This window comes from Rhincodon typus, chromosome 29, assembly GCF_021869965.1.
Source record: "Rhincodon typus isolate 14 chromosome 29, sRhiTyp1.1, whole genome shotgun sequence".
In the NCBI taxonomy this organism is placed as follows: domain Eukaryota; kingdom Metazoa; phylum Chordata; class Chondrichthyes; order Orectolobiformes; family Rhincodontidae; genus Rhincodon; species Rhincodon typus.
The window spans coordinates 32463655-32479570 of record NC_063360.1 but is presented as its reverse complement, the minus strand read 5'-3'; the positions used below and the strand labels follow the sequence as shown (position 1 = coordinate 32479570).

General features: G+C 42.2%; 1 protein-coding gene across 1 annotated transcript in view; it reads left to right on the top strand.

The window, feature by feature from the left end:
- LOC109937945 (CUGBP Elav-like family member 4) overlaps nucleotides 1–15916 on the top strand; it is a 447062-nt gene that overhangs the window by 21183 nt on the left and 409963 nt on the right. The window lies entirely within an intron of this gene.

Below are 15916 nucleotides of genomic sequence, written 5' to 3'. Positions count from 1 at the left end.
GACACATGTACACGACACATGTACACGACACATGTACACGACACATGCACGAGACACATGTACACGACACATGCACGAGACACACACAAACACATGACACACGCACACGACACATGCACATGATACATGTACATGACACATGCACATGATACACACACACCACACACACACATGATACAGACACACATGGCACACATGCACATGACATATGCACATGACACACACAACACACACAACACACACGCGCATGACACATGCCCACATACGACACACACACGACACACACATGACAAAAACACGACACACGCACACGGCACACGCACCACACACAACACACACACATGACACACACGGCACACACGCACGACACAAACACAACACATGCACATGACACACACACGACACACACAACACACACCTGACACGCACACGACACAACGCACACGCGCCGCACACGCCACACGTGCCACACACGCCACACGTGCCACACACGCCACACATGCCCAGACACACACACATACTCGTCACTCGTCCCCAGGGGTCCTCCCTGCCTGTTTGGATTGAAATGCAGTCAAAGACCATGGGAAATTTTCAGCTTTCTTCTCAATGCCATCACCCCCCACCCCACCCACCTTCCCACAATCCCAATAGTGTGGCCTGGCTACTTTATTTGCATGATTTAATTAATTCTCTAAAAATAATTGCTGTGAAGGTGGCCTTTTTGTTGAAGCACCCTCTCAGTTACTTAGCTTCTACTATAGTTGGGTGCTTGTCTGAAGCTGTAAGGCTTCTGATTCGATCTTTGAGATTCTGCTCACTTCCGCTAATTGGACAGGGAACCTGCCTCCATGCTAATTATAGGGTACCCCAGTCAAAATAGCAGTCAATATTCCTCCATCACCCACCCCAGGAGCGGGAACAGGACCCAAAAACAGTCCCACCTGCCTCTAAGATGAAAACTAAGCCCTATGACTCAGCTAAAACTTACATAGTTCCTAAGATCTCTCAGAGATCACCCATCAGCCATTTCCCTACAAAAGGAAAGAAATACCACTTTTTGTTTCACCAAAAATATGCCTTATTCATTATATCTGTAAAAATTCATGACAAAACATTTCAACGTAACTTTTATCATGTTTGCAATAAAATTCAGCTTGATTCCATACAATTAATTTCAGTCAATATAATTACAGTAGTCTTAATATTTGCAATATACATTCCATGTCAGGTGTGCAGCCTAAGGCCAAAACACTCCAAATTGGAAATTATAGAGAGTGCAGTCGAAATAAATTTTTCTCTATGCGCTATATTCCACTCTGAGGTGCCTCAATACATTTTTAATATTCTTGATTGTCACATCACACATTTTTGTTTTGTGAAGCACACAGTACAGGGGATCCTACAGTTTCCAGATCCTCAGTGAACTATAGCTGAACGGCTCTGTTGAACCTCAGCAACAGCTGTTCCAAGTTTATTGTGTCCCTCAGCACGTAGTGCTGGACTTTGACAGAATGTTCATTCTTTCCTGATGGATATAGCATTCCCGTTCTAGTGCTTTCTGTGTCAGTCCTCTCTATTGCCTCCGTATCGTGTTTAAGATTTGGTGACCATCTGAGATTGGTGGATGAGGCTCCCCATTGGCCATAGGAGCTCTGAAAATCTGTTCTGTAAGGTGAATAAATGTATTGTTTCCGATTCCTTTACATGACTGCTGGGAATTTCTTTGAGATGGTGAGAAAAACTTGCCAATAAGGAACATCGTGGGTGTGCATTAATTAGGAATCTGCCATGTATGAGTAATGTCTTTATAACTTACTGCTGTGCGTGTGATATTCTATTCACAACAAAACCTCTTTTTGAAGCTCCAGAAAATAATTCACGTAGGATGTGGGATTTAGCAGGAAAGGTACGAATCCAAGAGGATAGATGTATTTTATTTTTGTCTTGTGGCTCATTGCTTTTCAGGATGTAGGCAATGCTGCATTGATTGTTGGTCCCTGGTGCATATAATGGAGTGACACTCAGAAGTTAGTAAGAGTCAACTGCTGTGTAAACTTGACTTGACTGGGGCGGCAGGTTCTCTTCCTTGAAAAATATTGGAGAATCAGCTGGATTCATTTCTCTTGTGATCCAGAGACTTTCATGACTTGCCTGGCTCAGGTCAGATTTACCAAAAGTGAAAATTTGTCATGATAGAATCGGAACCTACAATTTGGTTTTTCCATTTCAGTAATATAACCGCTACCCTGCTCCGTGGAACATAGCATTAACCTCATAGATTTCCAACTGCCCCCCACTCCAAACAGAATCAATACACTGTGCTATCCCTCTGTAGAGTGCATATTTAAGTCATACCTTATATTAGGTAAAGTGCCATAGTTGTCACTTGCCCTCTTGTGGCTCAAGCATATGGTCATCCTCTCACATGACCTGGAAAACTGTCCTAACTCAGTTGTAGTGCTTGTGCCTTTGTGTCAGAAGGTTATGGGTTCCAGAACCACTCTCGGACTTGAGCACATGATCCAAACCAACACTTCAGCACTGTACCAATGATGTGCTCCACTGCTGGAGCAGCAAATAGTTATTGCTCAATCACCATTACTAAAACAGATTGTCTGGTCATTAGTAAAATTTGTATTTTTGGGATCCATTTGTATTTTGCTTCAGTGTCTCTGTTCCAGTCACTTTCATATTCACAATAATTTTAATTCAAAAGAATGTTTAATTATTAAACAGTAAGTGTAATTAAGCAATATTATTTTGAGATTGTGCGCCTTTATGTGATTCATGTTTGTATTTTGTTGTGAATCTTCTCTAAGGCAGCCTCTTGGGATTGAGGATGACTTGCATCCAGTCTGATTCGATGGTTCTAGGATCTCTAATCAGTCCAATATTTGGCCACCATGTTTTCCTGTGTTATGGCAGCAATTACACTTTAAATAGTTCACTGATTCCAAGCTCCTCTGGGTTGTCTTGAGGGTGTGAAAAGTGCAAGGTAATTGTAAGTTCTTTCTAGGGTAGTGAGTATTGTAGCTCTGTATCTGCTATTCAAGGAAGATTCTTATGTGAGCCTGATCCTGTACTTTCTTAGTCACAGCAAACAATATTCAGACACAAGTACTCCCAGTTGGATGCTAATGGGGAGCTGGGAACACAATTATCTTCTTCCCCCTCTGACCGACTAAATGCACATAATTGAGCCTGGTAACTTCCCAATCTGTATTGCTTTGGGCAATGCGCTTATTTACAGAGCTAGCAGCACTGCTTCAGTGTCTCTGTTCCGGTCACTTTCATATTCACAATAATTTTAATTCAAAAGAATGTTTAATTATTAAACAGTAAGTGTAATTAAGCAATATTGTTTTGAGACTGTGCGCCTTTATGTGATTCATGTTTGTATTTTGTTGGTGAATCTTCTCTAAGGCAGCCTCTTGGGATTGAGGATGACTTGCATCCAGTCTGATTTGATGGTTCTAGGATCTCTAATCAGTCCAATGTGTCATCTGCAGAGTTTGCCACATGTGGGCAGTTGGTGTGTGAAGAGTTGGGTAAATGACTTGATTGAAGGTTTGTGTGCTCTCTCCCAAGCCTTGACTTTGTCTCTGCGTGTTCCTGATGATATCTCTTGTGGGTTTGGCATCTACCCGAATGAGTCTTCTCCATTTTGTTCAGTCACAATGGGTTTCCCATGAGTATGTTTGAACCTCTTCAGAGACATTTCCAAAACATTTCTGCTGTCCTCTTGGGAGCATCCCAAGTGGAGCAGGTGCTTCGGGAGCCTGATGTCAGGTATATGAGCCACATGTCAAGCCCAACAATATTTGTTTTGAATGAGTAACATTTTGATGTGGGGCAAGTTGACTTGGGAAGCGATGCTGCTGTCGTACTGCCTTTCTTGTCACCAGATTTGGAGGATCTCACGAGGGCACAACTGATGGTACTTCTTTGTGATGCCTGTTGTAGGGTGTGCAGGTGCCTAAAACATAGAGAGGCGCACAGATCATTGCCTGGTAAACCTTTGCCTTAGCCTCAGTTTTAAGACACTAGTAATCAAAATCTATGTTCCTCAGTTGGTCAGAGGCACCCTGGAGATGATGATTGAAATAACTGCTCAGAGGCTGGAATCCCATCACCACGTCACCCCTTATTTACATGTGCACAGTACGTGGGCTCCGACCAGCCAGCTCTGAGCCAGTCCCTAGAATAAAGAATGACTTTGAATCCCCTGTTTATATCTGTCAGCCAGGACTCCCTGATTGGCCCAGGTTAACAATCCCAATCAAGGATCTCCTAGTCAATGAGATCCACCTGACCCTGGTTACAATCACTACAATGATGAGTTTCAAAATGAGTGCTGGTGAAAACCAATGTTAAGAAACATCTGTTTTCCTGAAGGTAAATCATTTCACCTACACGTAATGAAATGAAGACGGTACAATATTTTGCTAGGTCATGAAATCAGTGAGTTAAGGCATATCAATGCATTGGTGTTATGTAAATGAAAAGAAAAATGCTGTCCATTTCTGAAATAGAAAGACAAAATACAGAAGAAACTCAGCAGGTCTAGCAGCATCTGTGGATACGGAAGCAGAATTAATTTTTTGAGTCCGATATAGTATTTATTTTCACGGTAATTGTTTCGTTTATTTTTGAGAGTTCAGTGGATAGTATATTTGCAGGCTTGTATAGCTTACACAGGTGGCACAGTGTCTCAATGGTTAGCACTGCTGCCTCACACAGTCAGGGATCTGGGTTCAAATCCACTCTTGGGGTGACTGTCTGTGTGGAGCTTGTCTATTCTTCCCGTGTCTGCGTGGGTTTCCCTCTGGGTGGCCTGGTATCCTCCCACAGTCCAAAGATTTGCAGGTTAGGTGGATTGGCTGTGCTAAATTACCCATAGTATCCAGGGATGTGCAGGCTGGGTCAATTAGTCATTGGAAATGCAGGGTTAGAGGGATAGGGTAGGGGGATGGGTCTGGGTGGGATGATCTTTGGAGGGTCAGTGTGGACTTGATGGGCTGAGTGGTCTGCTTCCACTATAAAGGGATTCTATGAGCACAATGCAAACTTGGCAGCATTGTAGATTCATGAAAGCTCTATTGCGTCATTTCCACTGGCAGTCGGATTCTCCTGCTATGCAGCAGGAATCAGAATGGCAGGCACCACAACGAGAAGTGGAAACTGTTTAGTTGGGTGATGATTTTCCTGGGTAATGGAAGAAGTATCTCTGACTAGCCTGCTGGAGAAGAAATATTAGGCTTTACGGTGTTGAAGACGGCCATTTGACATGTCAAGCACAATAACGTAGTTCAAAACTAATCCTGTTGACCTTCCCTATCTCCAAAGCTCTGCATCTCTCCCTCTCTGCTTGAAATACTTATCCAATTTCTTTTCTCTCTTAAATGATAGAATAGGGTCTGACTCCATCATTCCCTTTGGCAAAGTATTCCACACTGTGACAGCGTTCTGTTTAAAGAAGTTTCTGTGAACCTTTCTCTTCATCCTGTAGCAATAGTTTTAAATTGATGACCCTTCATCTCTGACTTCCCAATAGAGGAAATGTATTTCCCTATACTCTATTGAAATCATCATAATTTTAAAGATGTCTCTTACATCTTCTCTTTGTCTTCCCGGCTTCAGTGGAAATTGTTCCGGTATATCAAGTTGCCCCTCATAAGTGTAGTTTTCCATCACTATTCTCATTTTAAGAGTCAATGCTGTAGGATTTCAATGGTTTTAATGTCTTTTTATTTTGCAACAGCTGCCAAAAACTGTGTGTAGTGTTTCAACTGGTGTCAAATCAGTGTTCTATATAAAATGAATATTATTTCTTTACTGTTATATGTCCTGTCACAACTTATTAAGACCAGAGCCAAGTATTGGCAGTTTTTTGATTTGTTGTGGGCTTGTGTTCAAAAGGAACTAGTTTGACTCTCACATGACAAATTGGAAGGGAAATGAGGCAATTTCCTAACATGACAAAGAGTGGAAGGATAGATGTTTGGATGTTGAAAATCATGTCCAGATCTGGAGGACAGAGGGAACTGTATGGCCCAGATGATACTATCTTCTGTATTGAGACTACTGGAATCATGCAGCCATCAGCTTGGAGCAGACAGAAGTATAGATCTCTGAGGTAGAAGCTGGAATTGAACTGCACAACCCAACCTCAGCAGTATTCATAAATTGAGGAGATACTGAGCACTTTAAAGATACAATCTACCTCAGCTCATGAGCTTTTTGTATAGATACCTCAGTCTCCTGTTTATCTGAAGGTTACCCTAAAGAGCACTCAGAAAGGGGACATGGAGTTGCTGCAGTGAGGTCATCATTTTAATCATGTCAAATTCAAACCAGGCACTTCTCACAGAAATATCTGGGCCCAGGGTTTCGTCGTCGATGCTTGTGTTTTGATGGGTCCCTTTCACTTGCTGCGTAGAAACTGCATTAGCCCCATGTCCTCATTGGCTGTTCTTCAGCCAAAACAAAGGGAATGCTAAGGAGAAGGAACCACGCAGAGTCCCAGCTTAAACAACAAGCTGCAGCCAGGCAAGATATGAAATAAAGAGGAGGCAAAAGGCATGTGAGCAGTAAGGTCTATCAATAACTGTGAGTGAAGGGTGGTCTATGGGCCATAAAGGTAAGTCACCATAGTCCTGCTCCCTCAATAGAGAGAGATAACTGGTGGTGGTTTAACCTTTGGGTCATCACACCTCAGGCAAAAGGAGAGGTTGAGAAGGAGGAACCATCATGATAACATTGGCTGGCATGGGAGTTGAACCTGCACTGTTGGCATTACAAACCATACAACCAACTGAGCTGACAGTACAATGCACACAACTGGTTTCAATCATGTATATTCATTAAACTCAGAATCTCAGTAATGGCATTTGGCAGCTGTGACTCTGTGGGTTCTTCATTCTTCTGTCTAACATGCTCCCTTCTTGAGTCACAAGGTTCTGTGTTCAAGTCCTGCTTGAGGGTAATTATCAAAGCTGATGCTGCAGTGCAGTACTGAGGGAATGCTGGCCTGTCAGAGGTGCTGTCTTTTGGATGAGACTTTAAATTGAGGCCCTATCTAGCTGCTCTGGAGGATTTTAACAATCACACAACACCATTTTGAAGAAGAGCAGAGGCATTCTCCCTCAATTTGAAGGCATGGCCTCCAATGATGGAAGAATAAACTCGGGTATGACCTTAGAAGTGGAGAAACACAGAGGTTATGGAGGGTATTGGCTATCATCATGTTTATCTCAGCTTTGACCCTGTGGAACTTTTCATGATGACAGTGGCCCTTTAAGAAGTCCTTTCTTAATAAAGCAACCCTCATAGATGGACTAATAATCATAACCGTTGTTATTAGTTTGAGTTTCAGTATCTTGAAAGTTTTTGAGTAACAGACATGGATAAAGACACAAGACTCTACAATTGTTTTTTATGTCAGAAGTACTCCTTAACATAATAAGCTTTTGTTTAAATAAATGATCGTGATCTTGAAGATCTGATTTCATTGTAATAAACATTGAAGGTTAGATAATGGTAGGATATGGATAGGCTGGTCATTTGGACTGATCAGTGGCAAATGTAATTCAATCCAGGTAAATGTGAGGTGATGCATTTGGGCGGGACAAACAAGGCAAGGGATTGCGTGAAGAATGTTAGGATCCTGGGAAGGTAGATAAAGTGGTTAAGAAGGCATATGGGCTACTTGCCTTTATTAGCCAAGGCACAGAGTTTAAGAGTAGGAGATTATTCCGTTTTGATCAGTCTGTCAAACACGGCTGTCTGACCACATCTAATGAATGCATCACCTGAAGCTTCTTTCCTTCAAATGTCAATCAGACTGTACTTTGTATTTCCAACACAGTTTGCTTTACTTTTGAATGTTAGAGCACAATGGTCCTTTGTTTATGAGCAGCTTTGACCCTTATGAGTCCACTTTGACCCTTAGCAAATGCAAGCGAGGCTCCTGACTTCACACTCAATATCGTAAGTCAATGAATTGGAATTTCTTTCATGTCCTTCCTGAAGATGTTGACTGAGCTATCGGTCACCGTTCTAAAAAAAAAGCTATGTATCCATCAAAGTTAGGTATCAGTCTCAGAGCTCTCCTCTCCCTGTTCCTTTTCTTCATTCTTCATGGGATGTAGATGTTACTGTCAAGTGTTGCTCATCACTAACTGACCTTGATTTGAGTGGCTTGCCCAGGCCATTTCAGAGATCAGTTCTAAGTCACCACATTGCCATGCGTTTGGAGTCACATGTAGGCTAGATCAGATAGGGAGGGCATTCCCCCTTCCCAAAATGATTTTTTTTTTATTTGCAACAATGGTTACTGTCATTGAGATGAGCTTTTGATAGCAGATCTTTCCTTGTGCATGGAGTTTAATTTCTACCCATTGCTATATGGGTTTTGAATCCATGTCCCTGGGGCATCAACTGTGGTTGCAGAATTATTAATCCAGTGACACTACCATCCTTCCACCTTCATCATACATATCGTCAGTGATTATATTTAATAGTCACTTGGTTGCTTGATTACAGTTTAAAATAAAAGAGACATGCTAATGTAGTTATGCATCTTACTGTCATCAGGGCAGAATCATACGAATGCAAAATCTCAAAGGGAAAGCATACTTAGTTTGAGGACCTTACAAATGTAGCCTATCCAATATGGAATGAGCAGCCAGAGAAGGTAATGGAGGATGGTATAGTTACAACAGTTAAAAGGTATCTGGCTGGGTATATGAATAGGCAGGGTTTAGAGGGATATGGGTCAAATGTTGGCAAATGGGACTAGATTAATTTAGAATATCTAGCTGGCATGGACGATTGGACTGAATAGTCTGTGTCTGTACAACTCTATGACTCTGTGACACTAATATCATTGAGATAGCAATGAGGAATGAGAACCCTGAACTAATTTTACTGTCTGTCTAAGCCAGGGGCATAGTATCCAGTTGTACTGTTCATCTCACCGCCTCAGCTGAGATCATTGAACCAAACACAGAGAGGTTTGGAAGCCAGGACCTTCTGAGTTTCCGATGGCTGTGTTGAACTCATCAAATAATTGCAGGAACCACTTATTTAGTGTTATTCTCATGTTTGTTGTCTTTTGGAAGCATCTTCAAAGCTTCATTATTTCGGAGCTATTGTAGGGGGAAGAAAACATTACAATCTGCAGGGTCACTCAGCATGAAATTGCTTTTCTCGCTCAGCTGTCTAACCTGTCCCCCCCTGGAGTGATGTGTACGCTAACTAACTCCAAGCTCTGGCTCATCACTTCTCTCAACTTCCCAAGTCCTCTCTCGAGACATGAATATATCTTATATTTTACGAGTATCTGTTACTATGCCATAGGTTAAAAGGTTAATTTGATCCTCAACTCCACTTTTTTTCAGTGAAAACCACTTAGTCATTTAGCAATAGTTTAGGTCTTTTGCAATATGTTGTAAAATCACTTCAGATTGCCTTGTTCTTGTAAAAAGCTTTTAGCACCTTACTGTAAAAACGATTTTACATTTGCCTGTAGCCGTTTTGTCTCTCTCCATTAGATTACAGCTTAACCATTCATTCTGCCGTAGAATCTCTTAAGGCTGATACTAAATGGTATGATTCTTCTTTAGCTTCTAGTAATCCATATGCTCTTAAACTCCTGTTACTGATGATTTTGAGTTTGATATGCTCCTTTAATTTTAATTTTGAATGCTGTGCACAGATGTCACTTTTCTGAGTACTGTACTGAGGAGCGAGATGGTGGTTGTTTTGGTAATGTCATTGGGTTAAGTAATTAGGAGGCTTAAACTAATGCTCTTGGGAATTGAGTTCAAATCCCATCAAGGCAGCTGGTGGAATATGACTTCAATTAATCTGGAATTAAAAGCCAGTCCCAATGGTGGTTAAGCTTGTCGTTTTAAGAACCCAGCTGGTTCACTAATGTCCTTTTAGTTGGTCTGAGCTAGATGTGACAGCAGACACACAACAATGTGGTTGACTGAGAATTGGCACCACCTCAGCTCAAGGGCAATTGGGTTCAGGAAACAACTTTTGGTGTGTTTGAACCCAGAGCATTAACTGGGATCTCTGGATGACTAGGTTATGAATGCCTTGACTGACACCTAAAATAATGAGTCACAAGGAACAATTAAGGTACTTAAGTACTTTTACTCTCTTGAAGGAAGACAACTTAGAGGTGACATTATGAAGGAAATAGCAAACAATATGCAATAAGAAAATAAAGGTCAGCTGCCGACAACTTAACTCATTCTGTTGTTGCACAGAGTAGGCACTAATAGCTCCACTGGGAAAAGCCAAAACCTTAATAACAATTCATTGCAAAACTGTATTGATGTCTATCAGTTGGCAAATTTGCCCCATAATTTAGAACTGCAGCAACTTGCATTAAACGGCATCTTCTCCAGGTACCCAGGTGCTTCACAAGAGTGAGCGTGGACATTGCGTTGGAGCAGAAAACCTAGGAATGGGTGCTGAAGGCACTGGATTTTAAAGAAGCTTTTAAATGTGAGGAAGTAAATTGCAGTGCATTGAGACTTAGGGAAGAGGCTTCACACAGTTGGATTGAAATGATGTGAAACACTCTGCTACTGACAGTAGAATGGGGGGAGTTGGGGGTGTTGAGGGGAAGGCTGTGCAGGAGTCCAGAGTCAGAAGATTGTAGGATATGGGCTGGAAAGTGAGCCGTGGAAATTGATGCTTCCCAAGTTCAATTTGAAGACTGTTGCAGTACCCTGTCTCAGAGGGTGTCATAATGAGCCTCAATGCCCTGGGCGCAGAGGACAAATTCAGCCAAACATTGCACTCCTGATCTCTCAATTTAAAGATAAGTACATGGGGCTAGAGGTTGGGTGAGGACAAGATTGGGTTCCAGCCAAACAACCTCTCATGCCCATTATCTAGGCTCTCGTGAGCATTAAGTACTTAGTGGAGGTACCATGTTCAGTTACTCGTGGGATTGAGGTACCACGGAACATCGGTGTTGTCCAGAAAGCAGTGCAAAAAACAAACTGAAGGGAGAATAAATGTATCATTGCTGCTCATATTACACAGTTGGTCTACATTGCTCAGTCTGTGCCCTACACTGAGCATTACTGGATTAACCAGAACTTGAATTAGCAATTCTGAGTGTGATTTGACCATGTTGAAAGGTCAATAACCTTTGTCTAATAACCCACCTTTATTAGTGTTCAGCTCCATTGCTAATAGTCATTACCTGTCTACTGTGGTGAGGAATAGGGTTCAAAGCTCAGCACAGCTGCACATTATTTAAGTAACGCCACTTGTTCTGCACCACCCTCCCCCACCCAACATCCCTTCCCCTCCCTAAAGAGAATCAATATTGCTGTAATTTAACATTAATGGAGATGGCTGATAGAATAAGCTGCATGATGCTGTATTTGGTGCATACGCTGAAGCAAGTTCTACTTTGGTTGAAGATTAGATCAGAAATCCAGTACCTTATATTTGATTTAAAAAATCTGTCACACACTTGGGTGCTCAATATTACTGGAATGAGTAATAGATAAGATTACAGCTGGGTGGGAAATATTACTCTTACTACACTGGAGCTAATTGGGGTTAATCCGCAGTGTTTCAAGTAGCTGTTCATGATTGGCTAACCAGGCAGGCTCTATGTGACCTTAACGTGCTGGAACTGTGACTGAGGTTCTTCCCACTCCAATTCAAATAAAAAGGTGGTGGTCAGTGCTCCATGGGGTGGAGTTGGTCTCAGCTGGGGGAGAAGCTGGAAGCTTGTTAGGGCTCTTGACCTGTGCACCTTTAGTTGGTTACACTGATACCTTGACAGAGCCCCTAAAACATGCCTCCTGCTGACAGGCAAGGGTGCTCCCTGGGTCTTGCTATGTTTCCTGTTTCCCCGCGGGGGAGAGAGAGTGTACACTTTGCATTGAACACACAGTAACTCTCCTTGTTGTGGATCACTCTTTGTACTTTTTGGTGGCAGTGGGTTTCTGTATGTTCAGATGACCACAGAGAAAAGGTGCGTCACCTGTATTCCCGTGTGGCTTTTATTGTTCCACGTTCCCACTTCCACTTACTTTTATTTTAATGTTTTCTAATCCCTGTTTGGGGATGTTTTTACACACCGCTGGAGCGGGTAGGATTTGAACCTGGGCCTCCTGGCTCAGGGGTAGGGACACTACCACAAGTGCCACAATAGGGCCCAACTTTTTAAAAAATTTAACCTATTTTCTAATCAACCTGTTCAAAGATGTTGTTACAGACTTTTGGAGCAGGTGGGATTGGAATCTGGGCCTCCCAGACCAGGGATAGGGATGCTACTACTGTGCCACAAAAGGGGCCACTGGTAACGCATTAAAATCAGAATTAAAATTAAAAACAGCTGGTTGGAATTTAATGCTCAAATTCAGGAGGTGTGAGGGAGAGATTGTTCATCTAGTTCCATGCAACTTCCTTGCTTTGTTCTCCCTGTCCTCCGAATATAACTATATAATTCAGCGCCATCATCAGTTATCCTTGTTGCCAACCATCTGGTGTCCTGTGCATTACTCGATTCCAACTGTCTGGTGTCCTCCATGACTCACAATGCAAATAGTCTGGTACTCTGTGAGTAATTCTCTGCCAGTTCTCTGTTGTCCTCTATGACTGGTGTCCAGTGTGTAACTCATTACCAGACTCTAGTGACGTCCACATTACAGACGAACAAACATCTAGTGCACTGTATATAAGTCAGTGGCAGCATCTGGTGCCCTGTGTGTAACACATTGCAAGCCATCTGGTGCCTTGTGTATAACTCTCTTGCCCTGTATAACTCATTGCCAACTATCCAATGCCCTGTGCATGAGTCACTGCCAACCATCTGTTGTTCTACATATAATACACTACCAGCTATCCAGTGCCCATGCAATTGATTACCAGCTGTCTAGTGCCCTGTGTGTAACTCTCTGCCAGTTACCTAATACCCATTGTATAACTTGTTGCCAGTTTGCTAATGCCCTGTGTATAAATCACTGCTAGTCTTCTGTCCTCCAAGTCCAAAGCTTAATACAGTCAACTATGTTCTTGCATCACATCTGCTAATTAGCTACTATTTATGTAAGACACATTTCTAGCTGCCTTTATGTACATCGTAGAAAATAGCTTTGAGGTGACTATGAGACATTATCCGCTGTGACTCAATGTTGTGGATTGGCCAATTGAGACAGGGAAGATCACTGAACTGGCTAAAGGACACTGAAAGTGACCTGCACCTTGGAGGAAGAAAGTCAGTCAGCATCACAATCTGGCAAACACAATTAGAAGGTAAAAATGAAGAAAGAGGAGCAGAAATGGCTGAAATAACTCCACAGAGATCACCAAGTCACCCTTTATTTACGCGTGCATAGTACTTGATGCTGGTCCAGCTTCCTCAGAGCTAGCTGTCAGAGTGAACAGAACCTGTGACACTCATGTTTATATCTGTCAGCCAGGGCTCCCTGATTGGACCAGCTTAGCAGACCCAATCAGAGAACTCATATTCTAAGAGGTCCACCTGGCTGACCTTGTTATAACCACACAACCCATTGAACATCTACCAACATTAAATGAATCATGGCTGATCTTGTGTGTCATCTCCAAGTTCCATCTCTAACTCCAAATTGATTGAGTCTCTTGTTATAAAAGAGATTCTGTTAGTGCCAAAAATCAATTGAGCTTAGTCTTGACAGTACTTAATGACTGGGCATCCATGACCCCCCTGGGCTTCAAAATATTTGTTACCTTTAGAGTGATGGAATTACTTTCCTCATCCTCAGTCTGATATGATCAACATTTTATTCTAATTAGAAAATAGCTATGTGCCCATTTTGAGTCAGAACTGGGTTGGATTTGGCTGCGATGCCTTGTGTGGTTGAATAGTCTGCCAGTCATCACTGTAGAGGGAGAGTGGGAAACAACACGGCTGATATGATTTTATATGTAGAAACAACTAATAAAATAATGTGTGAAATATGAAAGACCAATAGGCTCATTAAATCAAGTCTGTTTTCATGAACTCAATCCCAACCATTTAATCTCGTGAGGAAAAATTCCATATAAATTATCCCATAATCACTGAAAGTTGTTTAGCAGAGACCAAAATATTTCCTGTTCTAAATCTCCCATAGCCAATGCTGGCATGCTGCCTCCCACAGTAAATGTTTTGCCTCCACAGGTAGCAATCCTATGCTCCTGCCCACCAAACAATATTCCCGTCGCACCGGACTCTGCTGGCTCAGAATAGTATTCACAGGATGCACTTCCATTTATCTAGCTTCAACTGTACATCACACTCCTTCCAACTTGAGGCAAGTTTTACAAAGAAAGAAATACTCTGCACCTTTCATGACCTTGGGTTCTCCTAACAGTCTGATAACTGGATTCCAAGCCAGATAATGAAGTCTCAAACTAGACACAATCCCCTCTCTTGATGCTTGGTGTATTTGTAAAATGCCGTTGCATCAACCAGTCACACAGTAACCCAGCAGTCTGTCTTTAGTTATTTTTAATCAAACTGCTCAGACATGCTGTGAGACACCTCTGAGACAGGTGAACTTTCACCTCAGACCTTCTGGTGTAGAGGCAGGGTCATTGCCACTGTGTCACATGACCCAAGAGATCTTTTTTTTTATGAAACTGCTTCCAAATTGCCAGTGTGTCCAATACAACTAACAGGTACTGGCCACGAAAGGGAAGGCGACAGAAGGAGTGAGGGGATTAAATTAAGATGGAACAAAATCAGAAATTGCTGGAGAAACTCAGCAGGTCTGGCAGCATCTGTATAGAGAGAATCCGAGTTAATGTTTCGAGTCCAGTAATTCTCCTTCTGGAACTCAGTTCGAGTCATTGCACTCCAAATGCTAACTTGGTCTCTCTCTCTCTCCACAGATGCTGCCAGACCTGCTGAGTTTCTCCAGCAATTCCCATCTTTGTTTCAGATTTTTAGTATCCTCAGTTCTTGGTTTTAAATTAAAATGGAATTGGAAATAAGGCATTCCACCTGCTGTGATGCATACCTCTCTAAAGGCATTGAGAATGTTGGTTGACTCCCGCTCTAAGAGCATCCTAAGACAAACATAACCGCAGAGGAGGGGCAGGCAGTAGATAGCTAAAGATCCCCTTTTATAGCCCACTGCCTGAACCTGTTGCTGGCCACTTTGGCCAGGATTATGCCCTCTGACGTCTCTTTAAGTACTTTTTAATCACCCTGTTCAGAGATGTCATGACACACCTCTGGAGCAGGTGGACTTGAACTCAGGCCTCCAGGCTCAGAGGTCGGGACTGATCACTCTGAGTACTAATTAAACAATGCCTTTCACCTATGTATCTTTACAATATTATTCACATTGTTTTATAGCCAACAATGTATTTCTTGAAAACAGTGATTGATGGACCATATGCAAATGTGGCAGTCAGTATCTGCGCAGAAATGTTCCACAAATAGCAGTCAATAAAGTGATCATCATAGGTGTTGGCCAGACAAGTAGCTTGCCTTTCTTTGCTTAGCACTGCGGGATCCTAACAGCGCCTCGATTTGTCATCACATCTGGAAGAAGGTGTTTCTGCCTCTGCAGAGCTTGTGTGGTACTCCACCAGAGTGTCTGGATTACATGCTGTAATTTCTGGAGATGGATTTGGACCTGCAACCTTCTAACTCAGGATATGAGAGCCCTACCATATAGTCAAGACTGAAGACATGCCATTTTGGGGCAGTCACGATGTACAAAGAAGGGCAAGGTTGGGGAGTGAGAAATTTGGGTCCTGAAACTTAGATGATTCAACATATACTATGTCATATCTAAAATTTGGATGCATGGTGTATTTATTATTTTCTCAAGTGAATAAAATCAGTATTCTTTAGAATGCTCTTATCTGACCCTTGTAGTTGAGATATGGAGATCAT